Raw genomic sequence first — 24,466 nt, 5'->3', positions numbered from 1 at the left:
TTTCACAGCCTTACTGCCTTCCAGCGTTTATATACTGCTGGCCCTTGCTGTCAACGGTGTTCTGAGGTGGTTGCGTAAATGACTTGTTTAGGGATGTGGTGTTTTTATTTTCTACTTGGAATTCATTTTCTGCATTCAGATTCTTTAAAGATTCCACAGATCTAAATAAAATATTTAAGATGTGTCTTTTCTGCTTGTTTTTACATTGAAGTGATGGAAGATTTTTGAGAAAGAAGTATTTGGGGTATTTTTAATTTCCTAGTGTGAGTTTTACTGTTAACATGAATTTGAACACCGCCACAAATATATATTTTACACTTCTTTGAAATGATTGCTTAGGGAGTATTATAACAACAGAAAGTGATCGTGTCATTTTATAACACTTAATATTGCATGCCTTTACTATGAAAAAAGATAGTGTTACTCTTTTATTTGAAGGTTTGACCCATAAGTATAGCTCTTACATCATTATTTTCATGGGTAATGACAACAGGAATTTCCATGTGTGAAACATAATTGTTTTCCCTATCTGTTAAAGATTGTTAACAAGTGGGAAGCTTGGGTAAGGCTGACACAAAATGGACTAATTTTGTCTATTAATCTATAGAATTTATAGCTGTCTGTTCAGTTGGTGGTTTCTTATATTTTTGTTGTCATAATAATACAATCCATGTTTTAATTATTTTTAATGCATATATATTTTTCTGTATTTGCATATGTATGTGTTTTGTGGTGTTTATGCTTGTGTGTGCATGTATATATGTGTGTGTGTCAGTGACAGAGACAGATGGGAGGAGGGAGGGAGGGAGGGAGAGAGGAGAGAACAAGGGTGGTCAGAAACCATGGCATATATTTGGATGTCAAAGAACCGTCTTAGGCATCGTTTCTCATCTTCTACTTTGAGACAGGATTGCCTGTTAAATTCTCCTTACTGAAGCCCCCATCTCTCTGTCGGAGTTCTGATATTACAGGTTCATGCTATGCTATCATGGTGATGGAGTTCTACTCAGGTGAGAATACTTGTGTAGCAAGCACTTTATCTTCTTGGCTTACACACACCACACACACACACACACACACAATACAAATAACAACAACAACAAAACCACTCACTCACAGCCTTTGTGGTACCAAGACATCTTTCTTGCCTTTGTGAAATATTTACGTTACAACCGAGACACCTGATTTATTTACGCAAATAGCTTGTTGCCTTGGATGTGTACAGCTTCACTCAACACATAAAATATTTCCTTGTTCATGTGGTCTTCCTATGGCTCTGTCTGCTCAGCTTTTGTCTCTGTTATTCAAAATTTACTGGTCTAGAAACTAGTGTAGGTTGAACCACAGAATCTAAAATCAGTGAATACTGAGATTTGTTTATGATTTTAGACAGATGTATTTCTAAAAGGAAATACAGAGGAACCTTTGTGTGATTTTTTAAAATTAAGCCTAAAGAACACTAATTGTGAATTTGAAGCTATGTTAAGACTTAACAAAATTAAATTGCAGCATTTTTTGTTCTTCAAGATACTCGGCTTATGGTAGATCTGTGTATTTCTTTCTCTTGTGATGTGCCAGGGGACTATATGAAGATGACAGATAGGAGTCTGGCTCCTCCATAAGAAGACAAAAGTCTGATGGGAAAAAGACAGTAAACTGTCTGAAGGTGTGTTTCAAGAATTACAAATGTGTGCACAGAATGACACTTTACTTTTGTGTGTGTGTGGTAATGTGTATTCATATGTATGTGTGCACATGTGGGCATGTACACATGTACACCTGTGTGTAGAAATAAGATGTTGATGTTGAGTATATTTTTAGATCCTGTGTAACTTGTTGAGACAGTCTCTTGCTGAGCTACAATTTGGGACAATCTAGCTAGCCAGTTTGCCCAGGGAACCTCTGTTGCTTACTCTGGATTGCTGACATTACAGGTGGTCACTACACCTGTCCAACCTTTATATGGGTACTGGGGACAAGGACTCAGGTTCCCAGACCTGTGCAACAGGTTCTCTAGCCACCGAGCTATTTCTCCAGCCCAGGTGTTGAATTCTTTTTTTTCTCAATATATGTTTTTATTTAACTTTGAAACATGACTATTTCACATGTCAGTCCCAGCTTCCTCTCCCACCCCAACTTCCTTGTCCCTCCACCAGTCCCCCAGCCCCACACCCAATCCCCACATCATTCCCCAGGGAATGTGAGACCCTCCTTGGGGGGATCTCTAAAGTCTGTCATTTCATCCTGGGCAGAACGTAGGCCCTTCCCCATGTGTCCAGACTGAGAGAGCATCCTTCTATTTGGAATGGGTTTACAAACTCATTCATAAACCATGGTGAACACTGATCTACTACCCAAGGCCCCAGTGATTTCTGTGGCCTCCTCCCTGGCACTACATTCATGGAGTCTAGAACAGTCTCCTGTTGGTCTCTCAGCCATCAGTCTGGGATTCAAGAGCTCCCCCTTATCCGGTCAGCTGTCTTTGTGGGTTTCATTATCATGGTCTTGACCCCTTTGCTCATCACTCCTCCATCTCTGAATTCTTTTATTCAGCCAAATGATGAAACAAAACAAAACAAACAAACAACAAAACAAAACCAAACCAGAGTGGAGCTACTGAGGGAATGGTGCAGTAATTAAGAACACTTGCTGCTCTTGCAGAGGACCCAACTACCTCTAATTCTAGCTCCAGGGGACCCAAAGCTTCTTCTGTCCTCCACAGGTACCTAAACTCATGTGCACGTGCCCACGCAAAAGCACACACATAGAACCTTAAAAATCAATGTAATGTCACAAAATCAATCATGAAGTTTCTGAATTATGAAAGGTAGCATTCAATTTAGAGGAGAATGTGAAGCAACTGTATATAACACTTATGCAGGACTGGTAAAAATGTAATACTTTGGGAAAGTCTGTAATGTCTCCTAATCATAAAAGTGCTTTTTTTCACATGTTTGAGAAAAATTAAGAAAAAAATACGAACTTTTATGTGAAAACTTGTGACAGCTTCACTCACAGTACCTTTAAACCAGCACAACCTAAAGCTCTGTCAAATCCCATTCAAGGTTATTTCTTTGAAGAAAAGTTAGCAAAGCTGATGGTGATGGTGGTGGTGGTGGTGTGTATAAGGTCATAAATTTTCTGTGAAAACCAGTAGTGCACAACATGTCCACAGAGGGAAGGACAGGCATTGAAAGGACGTGTGCAAGTGTTCAGATACCAGAAGGATGGGGCTTAGGTAAAGAACTGTGCTCAGCTGTTACTCAGTGCCCTGCTGCCCCAGCCTCACTAAATGTTGACCTCCTGTGCAGCCAGTACTATGCCAGCTGCTCTAGTTTCCAGCAGCCTGTATGCAGGAGCCTCTAAATGAGGCAACTTTTGCCAGAAGCCTTCCTGCGGCCTGCTCTCTTATCTGACTGCTCAGCACTGGGCAGAGTCAATGGAAAGACTGACCAGAAAGCGAATGACTAGTAAGCCTCCTTGTTTGTTAAAAGTGCATTTACAGACCGTTATGGCCTTCTCAGTCCTTTGGAAAGCGCTTGAAACAAAGGCCCTTTGTGTTTTGGAACAGCTTGTTATTTTGGCCATGTGGGCAGAAACAGGTATCAGAGGATGCTCTGGAACAAGAGGAAGCAATTCAAATTGTAGCTCAAAGCTTGAGCTGCAAGGAAAGGGCATTTAGATTCACGGGAACAGTTGAAAGTGGGCAAGCACATAAACATTGTCAAGTAGTGCGAAGCAAGTAGGACCCATGGGGTTAGGACAGGAGGCAAAAGTGAGCATTGGCAATAGTCTGTGATCCAGGCAAGCAAGCTTGATTGCAGTTTGCCCATCTGTGAAATCAGGACCGCAGGCAAGAAGGTTTACATGTTTTGCCTGTTCAGGGTGAAGCCAAAACAGTAATTATTCTTGAACTCTTTTCTAAGGTGGTTTTCATGGGTAGAAACTGTACATTTGCATGGACTAAAAAAATACTTGTTTTCTAACATTTTCTATTATAGTCTGAATCTGTTTCTTTTTTGAATAAATCCTACAGGTTTTTGTATGAAAGCCAGTGTGTGTGTGTGTGTGTGTGTGTGTGTGTGTGTGTGTGTCTGTGTGTGTGTTTAGAATATTTGGCAAAATCCATACAAGAGTAAGACATGGTATTTGATCTCACAAATTGACAGTCAATACACAGATATAAAATAGTTACATGAGCAGTTAATTGCTACATGTTAGATTGGGTGGTGTTCTTTCTAGCTCTGCAGTGCCATGGCTGAGAAATCCAGGCTTTTGCTGAAGGAAAACTCAGTTCTTGCAATAATGAAGAGAAGCTGATCTTACATGAGAAACTTTGGATTCCTTGCAGCCTTGGGGACAGCTGTTCCTGCAGGGTGTGATGGGTTCAGAGAGTTAACAGTGGAGAGATGGGATGTGCTGAGAACTGCAGTTGACAGGGAGACCTAGGGAGGAGACAAGCTGGGAATGGAGAAATGTTAATATATTGTATACATGGAGGTATCTCAAGAATGAAAGAAGAGATACATTGTTTCAAAAGAACAAGATTTTATCTTTGGTACTGACCCAGTAACACTACCTACTGTCTGGAAAATAACAAGGAAAATACGTGGAAAAGACAAAACAAAACAAATTTGCAGTCAATCTACCCACCAGGTGAACATACGGTAAATGTCTATCCTGACCGCCTCATAAGTATGTTGTAATTTATCTTACTGTGAAGTCTTTTTAAAGCACTGTTTAAATTGTATCATTTTGTATCTTATTTTAAAACTAAATGTATTTGAGCATTTTTGGCAAAATAAAAATTCTACATGTTTTTGAGATATCACAGCTATTGGAAATTATAGTTTTTAGTATATATATATATATAAATTAAAAATGTCTGGTATGCTTTACCTTCTAGTATGGTCTATGTCATGGGCAAGAAATTAACTTTGGGGACCCACTCCAGACATACCTGCAAATAAGTAGCCAATGCCTATGTTGGCCTTGTGCAAATGTACAAACACACACACACACACACACACACACACACATGGCGGGTGTGGGGGTTCTTGCTTAACAGAGGTGATACTCTTTACTTATGTGTCACTTACGGTGTATCTAACTGTTCAAAAGAGCAGAATTCAGGTCCCAGTACCCTCATCAGGTGTCTTATAAAGACATGTAACTCCAGGTCCAGGGAATTTGACACCAGCTTCTGGCCTCTAAGTACATTGAATCCAAGTGATGCTCATACAAACACCCAGCACACAGACCAAATAAATAAATAAATAAATAAATAAATAAATAAATAAATAAATAAAACCTTTTAAAGAGGAAGCTATCACCATACAGGTATCTGATGGTCTCTATCCTTAGATTTTCACTGTTATTTGCTGTACAGTGTGGGTCTTCCATGAATTCTTGAGTTTTTGTGATTCCATAGGCAGCTTGGCTTGCTGTTTTGCTATTTCAGGCAAGGCTGTAAGAAACATCTTTATACAAGTTTACTTTCCACATGAACCGGCACCGTATGTTTTAATGCAGCTAACTGCAACTGCTAGCGCAGGAAGCGTGTGCACTTTCTACTTTGATAGTTAATGCCAGGTTTCTTTTAAACGGTATATAAATTCTGTTCCACCTGCAAGTATGAAGATGACTGATTCCACACCCACCCCTTTGCAAATACAAGATAATTTTGCACATATAAAAGCTTACAAGTAAGTACATAGGAGGGATAGATGTCTTGCATATGATTTTTTTTTCTCCTGTGATTTCTGATTATTTTCTGTGTGAATGATCTGATGGCTGCTTCTGGTAGAAGTAGTGTCTGTATTTTTAGATTGAGCATTCACGTGATTTCACTTTGTGGGATTAAAAAGAGTTTTGTTATCATTCCTGAAGCATGATAGAGTGTCCTAGTCTCTGTAGAGTATAGAGTGTTTTGTGGGATCCACATAGCTTCCTTTCTCTAAAGCTTCATACTCAAACCCTATATTGTTGGTGTTTGAACCTGTGTATCTTAAAGGTAATTTTGAAGGAGAGGGAATCACATCTTTTTTTGTCAGCATCCCACTAGTTTTTTAGTTTTCATTCCCACATATTTCAGGATCTGAAATAACTTTCCTCACAGAAAGAGATCCTTCTCATTTTGTGTTATTTATTCCCATCTTGCAGCTTCATTGTTCTCTCTATAAAGGAAATGGAGACTTTCCTTTATAGTTTCAACTGAGTTTTTTTCTGGTACAGAGATCATGCCTTTTGGTTTTTATACTTGGTTCAGTACCAAGTCATCTTCTTGAAATACTTTCCTGTTTCAAAACATTTGTTTTTCTCACATTTTTTTTCTTAAATTTTGTGTGACCATTTTATTTGTTAAGGCAAGAAACTGTCAGTGGATGTAATGTTCAGTGGTAGAGAACACTTGCCTCCTGCGCAAGAACTTGTAGGTTCAGCTCTAGTGTTATGAATATAATAATACTTACAATAACAGTAAAATATGAGATAATAGGTCATGGATCAAATACATTTTGCAAATGAAAAATAAAAAACTCATTTCCATATATTTTCTGCTAATATTTAACTTAAAATGTTTTTAAATAATATTTTAGAGCAAATTATGTACTCTTTATATCTGAAATACTTGGTTCAAACAGGTGACTTTACAAACAGATTCCAAGTATCTGTTGGGTTCACAGTATCTCCATTCACAAATACCCAAATCTTTCTGTGTATGAACTCCTCTTTGGATGATCAAAATTGTATAAATAAAATCTATATGCTTTCTTGTGCTTACTGACTTGGCAATTTCCTGGGCCTCTCTGAATATTTTATGGAGAGTGTTTTTTATGTAGCTCCCAGGAGTCTGAAAGTACCTTTCTAAATTGCCATCCAGTTGACTGAACAATGATTTGCTTGATTTTGACAATGTTCAATGTATGGCATTTTTGAAAATTACAAGACAACTATATTTTTTGGATGTTTGGTGTCTTATTTAGTCATTTGTGTACGAAGGCTGCTGTGCAAGACAGCACTTCCATGGCATCTAGTTCTGGTTTTTCAGAGATGTGCGAGTATTAATGCAGCAGCCAGCTGACCCATATGAGATTTTTGTAGTCTCAAGTCTTGGCCAGAATTTACCTTCTTAAACATTAATTATTTAGTCTAAAGACCATATTTTTCAAGCTTCAGAAGAAGGCTAACTTTTGTGTTATTATTATAATCTTCTAGTGTGGCCTTTTTAGATTTATTTCATTATATGGATATGTGCATTTCTGTATGGGCATGTACATGTGGGTCAGGCACCCATACAGGCCACAAGAGGACCTTGGATCCCCTGGAGCTGGAGTTGCTGACAATTGTGAAACGTTTGACAAGTGCCAGGAGCTAAGTGTGAGTCCTCTGCAAAAGCAGTTGGTGCTCTTAACCACTGAGCCATCTCTCTAGCCCCAAAATAACTATATTAAATAAAACATTTTCACTGATTATGCAAGTTGAGAAAAGGAACTCATTGCTTTGAAATGTATTCATCTTGTTTAGATTTTATCCATATATGTTACTAATGTTTTATTATTTTTCTCCCCCCCTCTCCTTTTTCCCTCTTTAATGGTCAAGCTTGGAGCTCTTGCACTAAACTACATTTCCTGTACTTACTTGTACTAGCTTGTTTATGTTGGTGACAGAAGATAATGTCATCTGAGTGAAGGGATTGAAAAAAATACCTTCATAAGACTAGGCTGTGGGCAAAACTATAGGGAATTTTCTGAATGTAGGAGGGCCCAGACCATGGTGGGTGGTGACACCTCTGGGCTGGTTGTCCTGAGTTCTCTAAGAAAGAAGGCAGAGGGAGCCATGAGGAGCAAGTTAGCAAGTACTCCTCTATGGCTTCTGCATCAGGTTTTGCCTCCAACCGCCTGCCTTGTTTGTGGTTTTGCCCTAATTTCTTTCCATGATGAACTGGTCTGTGGAAGTCTAACCAAATAAACCCTTTCCTTACCAAGCTGCTTTTGGTGAGAGTGTTTCATCACAATAATAGGAACCTTCACTGAGACAATATTTATTCTTAGTGAAACCATTTCTATGAGTTTCATAGTGTAATTAGATCTCACTTTCAGCTTAAAAACAAGCATTTTTCTTCTTAGTATATTAGTGTGAATCTGAAATCAGTAGCAAGTGTCAAGGAACAGTTCATGAAACCACAAAGTATCTTTGTGAATACTGGATTGTGGCGCCCGAGTCACAAGCAACTCCAAGGTATCAGGAAAAGAAAGACCAGATGTCCACTTGTTTGTACTAAGAGAATGCATGTGTTGCCTTTATTGCCAGGAAGTGTGTGTGTGTGTGTGTGTGTGTGTGTGTGTGTGTGTGTGTGTCTTCATTGCAAGTGCTAAGAGATCTCTCTTGTAGGAGGGAGGAGCTTTATATACAGGTTTACGGCACAGTGGAAAAACCCCAGGTAGGAGAGAGCTTGTTTTCCTCCTGCTCAATGTTGATGTCAGAGGGTCAAGGTCAGGGCAGTAAGCCAGGACTAGAAAACAGGAAGCTTTTGGACTGGAAAACAAGTTGCACTTGTAGGTGACCAGCAACTCACAGAGACCCTGTGGGGCTGGGACCCAATACTGGATCACTATAGTCTAAAAAAGTGGTTAATAGTTCTATAATTCCATAAATAATTATAGCAATAAGGATGGATTCAAATAATACTAACATTTTAATTATGAATAAGTCTTTCAGCCTATAGACAGTTTCTGTTTTTGATTGTTTGAATAATTAGATACAGAGCTATTTATCTGATGGAACTTGCCTGATGACTAGGTGGCGCAATACAAACAATTTTGATGTTGTTGTTTTTAAATTTAACTTTAAATTTAGAGGTAAAATACTTTTATTTCTTTCGATTACCATAACAAAATACAGAGCTATCAGATACCCCCAGAAACATATGTATATTATACATTTATTTCTATAACATTCCATCACATATATGATATATATGCAAGAATTTGAAGACTTTACAAAGCAGAACCTCTAAAAATCACTGCACAATGGTGTTCGGGTTCCTTGTAACTAATGTACATACACACATCTTATTCTGCTTACACAGATGTCTAGTGAAGTCATCTTCACATGTCAGTGTTTCATTCACAAATCCCCGCATCACAAGTTTATAATTCAAAGAATGCCTAAATATTTTGAAGCATTTTAACACATAACTTTTCCAAGAAGGAACTAATTGAAACAGTTCTTTGAAGACTGAAGTTTGCTATAGAGCCACAAAAAAACATAAGCCTCACTATTTTTTTTGCAAGAAAAAAGCATAAACATAATTATGGAATAAATAAAAAAAACAAGGAACAAACAGCTAAATGACTATCCACTTGGCAGTGGAATATAACTTTTTTCTTTCTTTCTTTTTTTAATGCTTCTGGAAGTTCCTTGGCCTTTGGGTCACTAGGGTTCCCTGTATTACTGCAGCCTGATACCTAGGGGAGATGGACTCTTTCTATTTTACTTCAGAACAAAAGGCGAGCTCAACAAGGCTGATGCCCCTGAGAATTTTCTACTTTTTCTATGGCAAAATGAACAATCTCTTGATTAGTGGAATTTCATTAGATTTACACCTTCAAAGTTTTACACATTTAGCACAACACAATTTAGATGGAAAAAAAATGAGGGAGAGGAAGTAGGTCCAGCTTTTAGTCACCTTTCACCCTACTGTTGGACAATGAGTGATGTGGTCACAGAAGGCAGCCAACCTGTTTCATGCCAGTCTGGAGGCAGGAACTGCCAGGAGGAGGCTTGGGAGAGAGAAGAACATTCTCATTCCTTTGCCCCAGGAAGTATCAATGATTGCAATATTTCCTGATCTACTTCTGAGCAAGCCCAAGTTCTGCTTACAGACAGTTTTTGTGTGTGTGTGTGTGTGTGTGTGTGTGTGTGTGTGTGTGTGTGTGTGCGGTTGCTTTGATACATAGCTGGCCCCTTAAATCCAGGTCTGTTATTTTTACTGCAGCTCTTGATAGGTTGTAAGTTATTCTCAGTTAATATAGGTTAGCATTTGAAATATATATTCCTTTTGAATATGTTAAAATGTTTCATATCAAAATTATAAGCACATGTCATTATTAAGCATGTTATTCGGTAGGAGGCTACCAGAGTAGATTTTATTTCTTGTACCTTATTGTTTCCTTAAAAAAGTAAAATATTTAATGTTATAGAGTTATAGAAGTCTTTTCATATTATCAGCTACAAAACATTATTGAAGGAAGTTAACAAAAACCGAAATAAAGGGAAATAAATCATTATTTACATGCAGAAAAAAAACATGATTGAGGAGACAAATTGATCCTCAGAGTCTATGCCATTGCTTTCTAATTACTAGCTTAAAAAGAAAGAAATTGTTAAGTTTTCCCTAAAATATATTTGTTACACAAACATAGTCAAAATAAATCCTTAGAAAAGAACAAAATTGCAAGATGCAGATATACCAGTTCCCAAACTGACTGCAGAACTGTTGTTATTGAGATCGACTGTGGAGTAAGACTAGACCTAGAGGTACTCACAGTAAAAGTGAACATTAAGAAATAAACCCATATATTTGTCATCAATTGATTTTTCAACATGGATGACAAGTTAATTCAATAGGCAAGAGGATAGTCTGCGAGGGGTTGTCCAACATGGCTCAGCAGTACCAAGGCCCCTGGGATTCTGAGGCTTGGAGTTCAATCCCCAAACTCTTTTGGTAGAAGAAGAGAACCAACTTCAATAAATTATCCTCTGACCTCCATGTGTGTACTATGACACACTTTTACATGTGCACATTATGTATATACATGTAATGAAAAAAGAAAATTTATTGGAATAAATGGGGAAATGAATGTGCACTTGAAAAGGAATGAATTTAGATCATTCACTTCATGTCACTTTGAAAATTAAATGAAACTACATCATATTCCTAAATGTGACAGCTAAATCAAAAACAGTTCAGCGAAAACATAGCTTTCACTCTTACGGGTCTTGAGATAGGCAGTGCATTCCCACCTGTAATGCCATGTTAAAAACAAACCAAAACAGAGAATATACTACCTAAGTTGTACTTCATAGTGGGTTAAAATGTTTTGTCTATTGTCACGTCTGCTGCGCGGCCTGTGTCCGAGAACGTGCGGAGGGTGTCGGGTATTGATAACACAGAGACTCGTTCAATGATATAAAGAGAACTTTAAACAGGCTCCAAAAAGGTTCAAGAAAACCTCCTAAGAAAGGCTCCCACCAGAGAAGCCTCTGCTCTCTCCTCTCCCCTGGCTGGTTCTGCTCTGACCCCAGAGGTGGATGTGTGTGGGTTTTTGAAGGTGCGGTTAGTCTTTGGACAAGGTCGAGGTCAGGGCGGTTTCCGTGGGAAGGCCTTTCCCAGGAACTTATTGTATCATTTTTAGTAAACATGTTTTTACTAAACATTGTCTTACAGCTGCCTACTCCCAGGCAGAAGGGGAAGTGGCCAGGAACTTATTGTATCGTTTTTAGTAAACATGTTTTTACTAAACATTGTCTTACAGCTGCCTACTCCCAGGCAGAAGGGGAAGTGGGTCTCTGCTCAAGGTCTGGTGTTCCCACAATTCACCCCTTTTTATTTTTAAATGAGGCACTCCTGGCTTAGGTCAAGTAGGGTCACCCTCCCTTTCCCGTCTTTGGGGGACCTTGAACCCCTGTTTTAGGTGGGAGGGGTCTTCCCCACAGGTTGCCCGTCATCGGAGATACCCCAACCTTAAATCATCTGTAACCAACCTTCATGGCTATCGGGATTGCCATGGGCTAAGCTAAGCAATACTTGGTTACGGATCTCTTGTCTCTGGAACAAGGCACGTTTGAGCTCGGCATAAAGCCAGAATGCCTACTGCCACTGCCACCATTTCCAGGACCCCCATTGACATAGCGCCTCTCCATTACCATACCCATCACCAGATCTGGGCCATAACATTCTACCAGCCTTCATCTGTTACAAGGGTAACCAGCATGTGATTTACATTTACAATTTGATAAAGTTTCCAATCGTTTCAAGATCTGCTCAGGAAAGCATTTAGAAAGTGCACTTGCACAGATACATTAGGTACAATCATTGATGTTACACATGTAGCATTACGAAAAATATGAACAATAGTTGTCGCATTAGGACAAGTTGCATTTCTCCAGAAAAATACACTGGCCTAGTCGTGATTCTAGAAACAGGAACCATCAAGTCTGATATTTCAAGTGACCATGTCCTGTTCAAATACTGAAAAGAGGCTTTTGCCACTCATCATAGTCCATACCAATGTCCAAATGCTTTAAATGGGTCCTTTATCTCTGTTGGCTTCATGATGAAAACTCATGGGTCCGGAAGGTTGATGCAGCAGGTCTGTTGAGAAACTGGAAATCTCGAACCGACTGTTTTCTTTCTTTCTTGGGCTGTAGATTCGATGACATCAAGGATCAGGAACACTGATTTAGGAGATCTCACTCAAACTGGCTTAGGTAGGCTCCCATGGTCTCAGGTCCAGTTTTTCTCTGCTCCATGCATCTCACTAAATGGTCTGACAGTTGCCGAAGCTTTATTCTTTTCCTGCAAGAAAACACAAACATGTCCTCGACCCCAAATTAGGGTCTTCTCCACTGTCTAGTGTATGGATGTCTCCATTTGACCTGAGCAATGGTTGCTCAAGTTCCATCATGCCAGAATCTGTCTGAAGCTCACTGGCATTCACATTATAAAATTTTTAAATGAGGAGTGTATTATTTGATGAGTCATGTGGGGACTGGGGGCATTATTCCCCCTTTTTTATTTTCTAAAAAAGTTTTCTTTTTTGAACTGTTGAAGCTGGACCATAACAGTAGAAGGATTTGTCTACCCTCCTTGGTTAACTATCTAGGTAAATTGGGATTACTACTTAGATTATTTGTAGATGCCCATTAAAAAGGACATATCCATTAAATATTTCCCAAAAACTTCTGAAAAGCACTCAAAGATTGTAAACTATACTGTGTCCAAATAACTTTTGAAAATTATTTGAAGTCTGTGAGCAGTCTTTCCCAATCTAACCTGTAGAGCTCTCACTAGCTGACAAGGCCTCGTTTGCATCTTAAATTTTTCTGTTAAAACATTAACAGACTGGCTGGATGTTCCTTTTGGCTATATTTAAAGCAATCTAGGTAGCTTCTTAACTATTTTTGAAGGGATTTAAGTATCCTTTTAATCATATTAGCAGTTCACACTCACACATTCACAATCACATTTCATACATACCGGTGTGGCCACACCATACATTCAGAACATACATGCATCTTTCAGTCATCCTTTTTCCCTAGGTCATGATTAGTCTGTTGCAATGAAGTTTCCTTAATTGAAATCTATGTAAAAGAACAACTCCAGCCAATCCTTGAACTAAAAAGGTTAAAAAGTCCTATATGTTTTTATCATTCCTCCATTTGAGCTACAGTCATGGGGTACAGCCGTACCTACTCCTTGTAACTCTGTAGATGCAAGGTAGAGAGGCCAGGCTTTTGGCCAAAAGTTTTTAGAGATGACTCACAAAATAGAACTTAAATGTAAACAAAATTTTTCATTCCATATACCTTTGTCTTTGTCTTTTTCTTTAATTAATACCAGTACCAGTTTTTTTTTTTTGAGTCAGGGTTTCTCTGTATTGTTTGGAGGCTGTCCTGGGACTGACATAAAGGTGTGTTGGGATTAAAAGCGTATGCCGCTGGGAATCTCTTGGATTCCCGTACTTCCTGACCCTGGTATCAGGCTTAGGAGGGGGAAACTCAGAATGTCTAGTTTCTGACTTTTTAATCTCATTGGCAGCAGCCGCTTCCAATGTATTATTGGTGTTATAAAATGGATGAACAGGGAGCTGGCATTAACATGGGGGGGGAATCCTCATCAACGCCCATATTTCCCTTACCTGAGTGTTCAGCAATGGTTGGATCATCTTTATCATGGTGAGCATTACTAGTATCCGGAGTAGTATTGGGGTCGACATGCCTGATGCACCGTTCGGGGACCCAAATGGGCTTCTCACTTCCTGGAGGGAAAACACAAACAGCCCCTCGGACCCTAGCTAGTAGGGGAGTGGGTGGCTGCCATTTTCCTGTAATCAAATCCTTCCATCTGACCCATCCCAAGGACTGGGAGGGTTTGTTCCAATGTCTCTCCATAGCAGACAAATTATTATGGTCTATGGTCAAAAAATTTAAAATGTAAAGTATGGTGGATAACTGAATATTGGGGGAGGTAACATACTCCCCTTTTTTATTTTCTTAAAATACTGTTTGAGAGTGGCATGGGTGCGCTCCACAATAGCCTGTCCCGTGGGGTTGTGAGGAATACCAAATGAATGGACAATGTGATGTTCCCTGCAAAAGGCAGCAAAGCGATTGCTGGCATAGGCAGGGCCATTGTCCGTTTTTAGGGCATCGGGTACGCCCATGTAGGCAAAGGCCTGTAGGCAATGAGAAATAACATCTTTAATCTTCTCTCCTGAGTGGAGAGAGGCAAAAATCAGTTTAGAATACGTATCCACAGAGACATGCATATATTTTAATTTCCCTGCCTGCGGCAGGTGAGTGACATCCATTTGCCAGAGATGGTTGGCCCTGAGGCCCCGGGGATTTACCCCCTCATTGGGAGAATTATGATAAGGGGCACAATCAGGGCACTGAGAGGTAATCTGTGTAGCTATGGATAAGGGGCACCCAGTGTGAAATTTAATGGAGCGGGCATTTAGATGATACCTCTCATGGAGCTGGTGGGCCAGCTGCTCCTGAGTAAATAAGACCCTAGGGCAGGTCAAGGAGTCAGCAATTTCATTGCCCTGGGCAAGGGGTCCTGGAAGGTTAGTATGTGCACGAATAAATCCCACATAAGCAGGGTGGATGCGCTGCCAAATAAGATGTTGGAGCTGAACTAATAAGGAACGAACCTGGGAGGTTGGAAGAACATATGGAGAAGTTTCTAAAGGTCTAACAATGTTGGCAACATAAACACTATCCGTATATAAATTAAAGGGCTCTCCCTCAAACATTTGGAAAGCCATCAAGCAAGCAAACAACTCGGTGGCTTGTGCTGACATCTGTCCTGTGGGTACCCTCTTCTGCACCTGAGAAGAAACCACCACCGCGAAACCCTTGGAGGAGCCGTCTGTAAAGACTGAGCGAGCTCCATCTAGAGGGTTCTCCTTTAAAATCTTGGGAAAGATCACAGGGTGTTGTTTGAAAGAAGACATCAAGGGGCTGTTGGGATATTGGTTATCAAACTGTGCGCCTGTAGATGTAATAAACAGGGTCCACCCATCATGGAAGATCTGTAGATGTTCCACCTCCTCCTTACCATAAGGAAGGATAATTTTATCAGGACTCTTTCCAAAGGTTTGAATGCTAAACTTGTGTGCCTTCCACAACAATTGTAAAATGAGATCATAGTAAGGGGTCACTACCTTCTTAGGGGAGGCTGACAAATGTACCCAATAAATAGGACCAGTCTGCCAAAACACGGCAGTGGGCGAAAAGCTAGATGAAAGTACAACCAGAACAAGGGGCTGCCCATAATCTATACGCCAAAGGTGGGCTTGCTCTATACTTCTTAACAGCAATTGTAGGGCTTCCCTGGCCTCTGGGGTAATCTGTCTAGGGGAAGTTGGAGCAGGATCTCCAGGAAGAATATCATAAAGCGCTTTAAGAGCCCCTGTTTTAATAGAAAGAGAAGGGCGAAACCATTGCACCTCTCCCAAGAATCTCTGCCAATCATGAAGTGTTTTTAAATTTGAACAATCGATTTGGAGTCTTTGTGGCCGGAGGCCAGTTTGTTGAATTTGATGACCCAAATAAGTATAAGGGGGTCTCTTTTGGATCTTTTCAGGAGCCAAAATAAATCCGCGGGCCTCCAGAAGTTCCTGTAGCTCTGCAAAGGCTATGTAACATTGTCTTTCTTCGGCCGCGGCCAAAAGAATATCATCCATGTAGTGGATAATGTAAAGATCAGGGAACTTACGTCTGAGGGGATCTAAACAGGCAGCTACATAAATCTGGCATATAGTTGGACTATTAGCCATCCCTTGGGGAGCACCACCCATTGGAAGCGAAGGGCAGGCTCCCTAAAGTTAATCGCAGGAAGGCTAAACGCAAACCGAGGACTATCTTGAGAATGCAAGGGAATAGAAAAGAAGCAATCCTTCAAATCAATGACAATCAAATGCCAGTCTTTAGGAATGGCCACAGGCACGGGCAAGCCAGGCTGCAGAGCCCCCATAGGCTGCATGGTCGCATTCACGGCCCTCAAGTCTTGTAGTAACCTCCATTTCCCTGAAGATTTTTTTATTACAAATATAGGGGTATTCCAAGGGGACGTGGAAGGAACCAAATGACCTGCCTCCAATTGTTCTTGAACTAGCTGGTGAGCCGCCCTTAGTTTCTCCGCTGGTAAGGGCCACTGTTCCACCCATACCGGATCATCTGATAGCCATGTGATGGGTATGGGGGCTGGCGGCGCAACAGTGACCCTCATCAAAAATGGCCAAAACCCTTCCTATCCCCTGGGGCCCTGGTCTCCAAAGGGAGGGATGCCACAGGGCAAACCTCTCCCTGTTCTAGTTTACCTAGTTCCCTCCCCGGGCTCCAGCCCCTCCCTTGCATCATCTGGGGGCCCCTGCTTTTGGACTTGGGTGCCTGAGTGGTGAGGACCACTCCCATTTCTTGCATGAGGTCCTGTCCCCAGAGGTTAATAGGGAGGCCAGGCAAAACATATGGCTGGAAAAGCCCTGTGTGGCCTTCAGAGTCTTGCCACTTTAAGATTCTGAGGCTTTTTGGGGCACAGCCTGTCCTATTCCCTGGAGGGTCACTGTCCCTTCCTCTTTCGGCCAGGTGGGGGGCCAGAATTTATCTGAGAGGACAGAGAAATCTGCCCCAGAATCTAAGACGCCCCTAAAGGACTTGCCTTCTATCTTTAATGTAAGCTGGGGGCGGTTCTCCATAGTGGCTACCCAAAATGCTGCCGGGCCGGTACTTCCAAAACCTTGGTTGCCCCTTTTCTCTTTAATTTTTCTAGCCTCACAAGGAGCTGTAGGGAGAAGGAGTATCTGAGCAATCCGTTCTCCTGCAGGGATGGCAACAACCCCACTGCCCACTGATGTCATTATTTTAACCTCCCCTCACTATCCTGGTCTATAACACCGGGGTGTACCTGGATGCCTCGAAGAATAGTATAGGACCGTCCCAAAAGTAGTCCGACCGTGCCTGGGGGCAATGGCCCATGCACCCCAGTAGGGAGGGCCTGGATCCCCATTTCCGGTGTTAGGATTGCCCGGGCAGAGGGAGCGAGGTCCAATCCTGCACTCCCTGAGGTGGCTCTAAGGAGGTCTGAGATATGAAGGGGTTGCTCTGGGGGAGAAAATGAGTCCTGCCACTGCCCAGAGCAGGGGTCATTGCCCCGTACACATTGGTTTTGGGGCCCTGGGGCGGGGCCCTCCTCCCGTTTCCCTGATTATTATTAGCAGAAAGGAAATTTCCCTCCCTGTCAGTTTTAGAGTAGCAGTTATTGGCCCAATGATATCCCCTTCGACAACGGGGGCATAAACCAGGTCTCTTGAGACCCGTAGTACTATTTTGAGGGCACTCTCTACGGAAGTGTCCCTCCCTACCGCAGCTAAAACATGTTTTTCTCCCTCCCAGAGTAGGTCTTTCTTTCCCCACTTGGGGCCGAATAGCAGCAGCTAACACTTGGCCCTGGATGAAGTTCCCATCAATGTCCCTACAGATCCGGATATAGTCATTTAGACTTTTATTGCGATAGGGGCGAAGGGCTTCCTTACAATATTTATTTGCATTTTCAAATGCCATCTGCTTTATGACTGGCATCGCAGGCCCAATGCCCCCAAATATTCTTTCTGCTACCTGACTGAGACGGTCTACGAAGTCTTGAAAAGGTTCGGAAGGTCCTTGAAGGACTTTGGACAGATGATCCCCTCCTCCCTTGGAAGGCAATGCTTTCCAAGCCCCTTGGGCCGCTGCTGCCACTTGGGCATAGACTGCGATGTCATATTGTATTTGTTGCTGAATGGTGGCGTATTGACCACTCCCGGTAAGCATCTCCACATTTCTCTGGGGCTGTCCGGCCTGTGCATTTCTTTGGGCTGTCTGGCTGCATCTTTCCTGAAACTCACCTCTCCAAATCAAATAATCTCCCCCCGACAGAGCTGCTCTGCAAAGCTGCTGCCAATCGCCAGGTGTCAAATTAATAGACGCAAAAGATTCCATTAAGGAAAGTGTAAAGGGAGCCTGTGCTCCATAATTTAAAGTTGCCTCTTTAAGTTGTTTTATATCCTTAAAATTTAAAGGGTTATGACGCCTAATGACCTGTCCAGAATTGTTCGGATCTGGAACTTCCATTACTGGGGCCACCACCTGGCAGCATTGGACCCCTCCTCTGGGTCTTCCCTCCAGGTCCGAGAAGGACTGGGTTATCTCATAGGAGGAGTCCCTTTTTTCAGAGTATGGGGAAGGGTTTCTCTCCCTGTCCTGTCTTTCCTTAATTAGAATCTTTTTTAGTTCTTTTTTAAGGGCCACGATCTCAGCAAGTAACCGTTCCTTTTCAGACTGTGACGAGTCTGAGTCTGATCTACTTCCATTTTCTAGATCTGATAGAGAAGGATATAACCGATTCTGACCGGAGTCCTTCTTTTTGGGTCGTGCCCGGAGATGTCTACCCGTTTTTTTGTTGTTACTAAGAGACTCCTCCTCATCCTCACTAACAATGGAGCCTCTAGTTTCAGTCACGGTCTCTTCATCATCACTCTCTGCCCCTGAACTCAAGGAGGCTTGAGTCTCAGTCTCTTGTAACTCTAAAAAAGCCTCTTTTGTGTCCTGAACTACCTGGCGGTGAGGAACCTTATCTGTCAAAAGTGCTCCCCTCACTAATCTCCATAAGGAGAATGTCGTAGGGGGCAAGGACTCAGATCCCTCTTTTCGTAAAAGTCTATGAAGATCACGGCGAACCTCCTCCCAATCTGGAATGTTTAAGCTTCCCCCAGTAATGAACCATGGACTGGCTCGTTCGATCGATTTTAGAAAGCCTTCTAGGGTTTTAGACTTGACTGCAGTCCCATGTTCTTTAAGTAACTTTTTTAGTTGATACTGTAATGATTCTAGCTTCCCGGAACTATTCCCCATAGTTTCTTAACCCCGTCCACTTACCTCGCTTTCACGATCTCAGTGGGACCTCCAATTGTCACGTCTGCTGCGCGGCCTGTGTCCGAGAACGTGCGGAGGGTGTCGGGTATTGATAACACAGAGACTCGTTCAATGATATAAAGAGAACTTTAAACAGGCTCCAAAAAGGTTCAAGAAAACCTCCTAAGAAAGGCTCCCACCAGAGAAGCCTCTGCTCTCTCCTCTCCCCTGGCTGGTTCTGCTCTGACCCCAGAGGTGGATGTGTGTGGGTTTTTGAAGGTGCGGTTAGTCTTTGGACAAGGTCGAGGTCAGGGCGGTTTCCGTGGGAAGGCCTTTCCCAGGAACTTATTGTATCATTTTTAGTAAACATGTTTTTACTAAACATTGTCTTACAGCTGCCTACTCCCAGGCAGAAGGGGAAGTGGCCAGGAACTTATTGTATCGTTTTTAGTAAACATGTTTTTACTAAACATTGTCTTACAGCTGCCTACTCCCAGGCAGAAGGGGAAGTGGGTCTCTGCTCAAGGTCTGGTGTTCCCACAGTCTATCAAAGCCATCATCAACAAAACAGGAAGCAGCCTATAAACTGAACAAAATATGTACGAACCATTCAAATAGGAACAGTTCCTATATAGAGATGTGCTATAATAATAAACTATCTGAACCAAAACAGCATAATGGTTGTAATGTAGATTGTAATGTCTTCTATAGAAGACATCCACCAAAGAAGCACATTAAGCGATGTAAATGCCATTAATCATTGGGTGATTACAAGTCAAAAGCTGAATAAAACCCTTGTGTGCAGCCACTAGATACCTTCAAAGCAAAATGTATCATAAGCATATGCTGGATGAAGTTGTAGAGGACCTGGGGTCAAATGTGAATTTCCACATTGGAAATCAGCTTTGAAGTTCCCCCAAATTTTAAATTTACAGCTATTTTATGGACTAAGATTTCTACTCATTAGTATATCCTTAAGAGAAATAAAGATGAGTGTCCACAGGAACCCTGTTCTTTTATGCTATTGCAGTATCATTTATTATAGCAGAGAAGTGGAAAAAGTTGGTGCCTGCCAGTTAAAACGTAAATGACCATAATATGGTCTATCTGTACAATGAGATAATATTCAGGCATCAATATTAATATTTACTGATAGGTTAAAAAGGCTAAAAATACTATACTAAGTGAAAAAACAGACACAGAATATTATATTAATATATTTTTATTTGTATAAAACATACAGGATTATCAAATTTGTGTGGACATAAGGTAGACAACAAATATCAGGAGTTGGGGGAGGGGAAGAGAAGAGACTGTTCCCAGAGAAGGTGATTTCCCTATGTATGATGATGGAATCACTGATGGTTGCACAGAGTCTTCATATGTATACCTCATACACCCTTGGATTATACAATTAGAATCTGTGACTACTGTGACAGGCAATTTATTTCTCAAAAATGAAAGCAAGCAAATCAACTGATTATTTTTAGTTTTATAAAAATGCAAATCTAATCTTGCTAATTTTTAAATCCTATTTTTTGAAGGGTTTCATTTGGTGGTGTATAATGTCTAATTAGAACATTATTTTTCCTGTTTCCCTCACCTAGCCATTGTATGACAGTGTGTGAGTGTATGTGTGTGTGTTTCTACAGTATTAGTTAATCTCAGAAGAGACTTTGAATTTTAAAATTTTAAATATGTTTGAGACTGTTATAGACTATGGGGACTTGTGAAGTTGGATTGAATGAATTTTTGCATTATGATATGTATGCAAGTCTTTGGAGGCTAGGGAGTGGAATGTGGTGGTTTGAAAGGAAATGGTCCCAAAAGAGAGTGGCAATTAAGATGTGTGGCTTTGTATGTGTGGCCTTGTTGGAGAAAGTGTGTAACTATGGGGGTGGACTTTGACGTCTTTTTTGCTCAAGCTATGCTCAGTGTGGTAAACAGTTCACTTCCTGTTGCCTGTCCATCAAGATGTAGAACTCTCAACTCCTTTTCTAGCACTGTACCTGCCTGTATGCCATCTGAAACTGTAAGCAGCCCCATGGTCATGGTGTCCCTTTACAGCAATAGAAGCACTAAGACAGCTTCCTTATGGCCTTTCAAAATGCCTTTAGTGTTAGTTATCCCTCCCTATATTCCATCCTCCACCTTGCCTTCCCACCACCCACCCGTTTAATCCCTGTGCTCCATTTCCCCCTTTATCCATTTATAGCATTGTATTCTGTTTCCCCTTCCTTGGAAAATCACCTCCTCACCTGATCCCTTACTAGCTACTTACCTTATGTGAGTATTTTATATGAAACACATATATTCCTAGTGTAAAAGCTAACACCCACAGATAAGTGAAAACATGAAATATTTTCTGTTTGGATCTGCTTTATCTCAGTCAAAATGCTTGTAACTCCATTCATTTATCTGAAAATTTCATGATTCCATTTCTCTTAATAAGTGAATAATATCACATTTTGAAGGGATGAGCTTCAGGTTAGTATATGGTATAGGACAACTGTCCTTTGCCCATTTTAATCATGAAAGTAAATATTTCACCTTGAAAATAATATTTAATTGTTATATTCACATTTACACATAATACGACTAAGATGTTTCCTTATTGCCTATCTTGAGAAAGGTACACCTTTTGGGTTACCAAGATGAATGAGGCCCTGTTTTGATCCTTACTGTATGTATCTAAGAGTGAATAGTAGGTAGTGATGACCCACAAACAGTGAGAATTCAAAACATGACTGGAGGCACAGGCAGAATTATTGGCAGCCATAACAGAGCACTTAAAGTCAAGTATAATTAGACAAAGAATTGAATATTCACATCTGAGTGAGAATTTTAAGAGAATATAAAAGCTTCCAACAAGGACAAACCAGAGAATTACATTACAGGGTGAGGAGAAAGCAGTAAAGTAGAATTGTCACTATAAATTTGAGGACCAGTAAAATAATGCTATTACAAGAGCTTCTGAGGGGCACTGCTAAGGATGCATGATCCACAGAGAAAAATAGCTGTGCTGGAATAAATGAGAGGGGGCTTTGGGACCATGGAGATATAAGAGATGGCGAAAAAAGACAGATGAATTCTATCACATGTCCTCCTGTGTGAAACAGACTGGGTAGGAAGCTGGTTTCTGATTTTGATGATGTTGAATTTGAAGAGCAAACAATTCTTTGTTAGACATTTGTGAATGGGGTCTGTATTTCTCTGTTGCTGGCATTCAAAGTTGAAATCTTGGATCAAAGACGAGGGTGATAATTAGAATCATGGAGATAGATGAAGGTACTGATGGTGACATGAAACTTGGTGAGAAGCATGGCACTGTATCTCAGAAATGCCCACTCTAATGTTATGAGACAAAGAAAGACTGAAAAAAAATGATGGGAAGGTAGGAAATGAATCCTATTTGGATACTTGTCATTGATATCCAGGGTGTTAGCAATGAAAACTGAAACTCTTTCAGAAAGGAAATGCTATCTTGGCTTGAATTTTCATTTAGAACAAGCCAAGACAAGAAAACCCAGAAAGTAAGATCAAGTCTCTAGAACCTGCTCTTTGCTTCCTTCCTTGAGGTCTCTAGGTTCTGACATCCAACTTGGCAATGAAGGGGTAGAAATGCCAGGGCAGATGCTGAAGCCAGAAGCTGGGAGACTGCCCAGTTAGGGTTGCAGAAGTCATGGGTCATGGACCCAGGAGCAACTGTAGGAGGTGGGCAGATCAGCACTCAAAACTTGGTCCCACAATCAATTTCATTAGAAGCCTTTTTTCTGTAGGAGGTTGGGCTTGCTGTCCCTTCCTCCTGGTTTCTGTTCATATAATTAGTGACATTTTCTACATGTATCAATTATTGGTATGGGGAATATTTTAAAAGTAAAGCCCACCAAGCTAAACGGTAGCTCTTACAGGTTTGATATTCTGTGAAAAATATATTGTCAGTAAAAGAGAAAACCAAAAGCCTTATCTCCTGTGTACAGCTTGTCTCCTATCTCCCAAGAAAACTAGTGGTACTTTACTAATATTGTCCACAGGACTATGGGGGAATAGTTTATCAATGGAGAGAGAGGTGCGATTAAAAGAATGCTTGCTGTTCTTGGAGAGAAAATCTGGTTTTGGTTTCAAGTGTCCAAATAGAGCAATTTATAATCCCATTATCTCCAGTTAAAAGGATTTAGTGCCCTCTCCTGGCCTCCAAAGACACATGCACTCACAGTGTATACTCCTCCCAAAACACACACACACACACACACACACACACACATACGCATGCATGTATGCATAAGCACACTCACACACAAATTAAAATAAATCTTTGTAAAAAGAGGAAACATCTGTCCTATTAAACTGGTTCTGATGTCCACTGACTTTGTGAGATATGACAAGGGAAGGTGAGTGTCCCTTAGAGTGATTATATTCAGCAACTTTTATGCTTCTGGAAGGGAAACAAGACCTCGGCTTAGAGACTAAGGAAGAGTCTGCTCTATTTGGGAGGATCTTTTCCAAAGGGGCTTCAGCCTGGTGCTCAGCTCACAACTCTTACAGTACTGAGCTGAAGAGAGACTCTCAAAGGGGCAGCTAGAAACTGTACCGTTTTAAGTGAGTTGGTAGGTATGCATGCCAATAGGCAAGGCATGGGACGATTAGATAATCTACTTTTCTTTAAGTAGAGGAACAGTTTAGCAAGGAAAATACTTGACAGTGAGTCAGTGGTGAGTTACTTTAGCTTTACACACTGGACCTTTTCCCCTATGGTGGTTTTGAAAGCAAAACATAAATAGAATAAAGAAAGAGTTCTGAGGATGTAGTTCAGTTTGTATACTGCTTTCCTGCCATGTAAAAAATCCTGGGTTTGCTCATTGTGCATCATATAAACTGTATGGGATTGTTTGTGCCAGTGATCCCAGCACTTGGGAGATGGAGACAGGAGAAAAGTTCAGTTATCTTTACCTACATACTGAATTTGAGGCCAGTGTGGGCCACATGAGGCCCTGTCTCAAGAGAGGGTCTGGGGAAGCTGGGAGAAAAGAAGGAAGAGGAAGAGAAGAAGGAAGTTAAGAGGTGTATCTGCATCCCAGTAGAAACTCCGAGGGCAGCCCACAATGTCATAATGTCCTTCAACTAGGCTCTGCCAGCAGGGTTTCTGTCACTTCCAAACATTAACCCAGGTTGCTGTCCATCCTTTAATACACAGGCCCATATCACACTAGAAAAAAAGAAAAGAATAATTATCATGTCAGTTATGTCTTATTTTGATAGACCTAGAGTTCAGAAATCCTCTTATATA

General features: G+C 41.0%; 1 protein-coding gene across 2 annotated transcripts in view; it reads left to right on the top strand.

The window, feature by feature from the left end:
* Ctnna2 (catenin alpha 2) overlaps positions 1-24,466 on the top strand; it is a 1,132,589-nt gene that overhangs the window by 4,992 nt on the left and 1,103,131 nt on the right. The window lies entirely within an intron of this gene.

The sequence above is a fragment of the Mesocricetus auratus genome, unplaced genomic scaffold (assembly GCF_017639785.1).
Source record: "Mesocricetus auratus isolate SY011 unplaced genomic scaffold, BCM_Maur_2.0 Super-Scaffold_100676, whole genome shotgun sequence".
In the NCBI taxonomy this organism is placed as follows: domain Eukaryota; kingdom Metazoa; phylum Chordata; class Mammalia; order Rodentia; family Cricetidae; genus Mesocricetus; species Mesocricetus auratus.
This window is presented reverse-complemented; position numbering and strand designations above follow the sequence as displayed.